Below are 1968 nucleotides of genomic sequence, written 5' to 3'. Positions count from 1 at the left end.
AGAAGGAAGAAGAGAGAAACTAAAGAAGGAAAAGTAATGAAAGAGAAATACTAGAACTAGCTGATACCATGAGAGGAAACATAAGAATAATGGGCCTTGTCGAAGGTGAGGAAAAGGAGCAAGGACTAGAAAGCATTTTCAAATAGTGGATGACAATTTTCCCATCTAAGGAATGAACTGGAGCTTGGAATTCAAGAAGTCAACAGAACATCCAATTAACTCAACCCAAAAAGGCCTTCACCAAGACACATTGTATTAAAGTTATCAAAAATCAATGACAAAGACAGAATTTTCAGCGCAGCCAGAGAGAAAAAAAAAATGGTAACTTATAAAGGAAAACCCATTAGATTATCCTCAGACTTCTCAGCGCAAACCTTAAAAGCCAGACACAGAGATAGCCTCAACAAATATAAGAGGTTGAAATCATTCCAACCATATTATTTGATCATAATGCTTTGAAACTGGAGATCAACTGCAAAAAGAAAGCAGGAGGAACCACAAGTGCATGGAGATTAAACAATATGCTGCTGAAGAATAATTGGGTCAGGGAAGAAATGAAAAGAGAGATCAAGAGATACATAGAAATGAATGATAATGATAGTAAACATATCAAATCTTTTGGGACATGGCAAAAGAGGAAAGTTCATATCATTACAGGACTATCTCCAAAAACAAGAACAATCCCAAATAAATAACTTAATGTTTCATCTTAAAAAAAACTAGAAAAGGAAGAACAAATGAAGCCTAAAGTCAGCAGAAGGAAAGAAATAATCAAAATTAGAGCAGAAATAAATGAAATTAGAAAAAAAAATAGAAAAAATAAATGCAACAAAGAGCTGGTTCTTTGAGAAGGATAATAACATTGACAGACCACTGGCTAGACTCACTAAAGGAAAAAGAGAAAGGACACAATCAAAATCAGGGATGAAAGAGGGGGAATTACAACTGACATTGCAGAAGTACAAAGGATCATGCAAAAATACTATGAAAAATTAATAGCTTAGAAGAAAAGGACCAGTACTTAGAAAAATACAACCTTCCAAGAATGAATCAAAAAGTACTGGAAAATCTAAATAGACAAATCAGCAGTATGGAAATTGAAATAATCATCAAAAACCTACCAAAAAGTAAAAGTCTAGGACCAGATGGCTTAACCAGTGAATTGTACCAAACATTCAAAAATATTTAATACCTATTCTCCACAAAGTCTTCCAGAAAATCTAAGAGGAAGCAATACTTCCTAACTCATTTTATGAGTCCAATATTACTCTGATATCAAAACTTTGTAAAGATAACACACAAAAAGAAAACTATAGAATAATATCTCCCATGAACACAGATGCAAAAATCCTAAATAAGATACAAGCAAACCAAGTACAGCAACATATTAAAAAAATTATTCACCATGATCAAGTGGGCTTCTTCCCAGGGCCACAGGGATGGTTCAACATATGCAAATCAATTAATGTGATACACCACATAAACAAATTGAAGAATAAGAATCATATGATCATACCAATAGATGCAGAAAAAGACTTTGAAAAGATACAGCATCCATTTATGATCAAAACACTTAACAAAATCAGTATAAAACAAAAGTACCTTAACATAATAAAGGCTATATATGACAAACCCTCAGCCAGCATTATACTTAATGGTAAAAAACTAAAAACTACCCCTCTAAGATCAGGATCAAGGCAAGGCTGTCCACTATCACCACTGTTATTCAATATAACATTGCAGGTCCTCGCTACAGCAATCAGACAAGAAAAAGATAGATATAAAAGGCATACAAATAGGAAACGAAGGAGTCAGACTGTCACTCTTTGCGGATGACATGATTCTCTATCTAGAAAACCCCAAAGACTCCACAAGAACACTACTAGAAACAATAAGCCAATATAGTAAAATCTCTGGATACAAAATAAACGTTCAAAAATCCATAGCGTTTCTATATTCTAATAAGTG

This window comes from Pteropus vampyrus, unplaced genomic scaffold, assembly GCF_000151845.1.
Source record: "Pteropus vampyrus isolate Shadow unplaced genomic scaffold, Pvam_2.0 Scaffold63, whole genome shotgun sequence".
NCBI lineage: Eukaryota > Metazoa > Chordata > Mammalia > Chiroptera > Pteropodidae > Pteropus > Pteropus vampyrus.
This window is presented reverse-complemented; position numbering follows the sequence as displayed.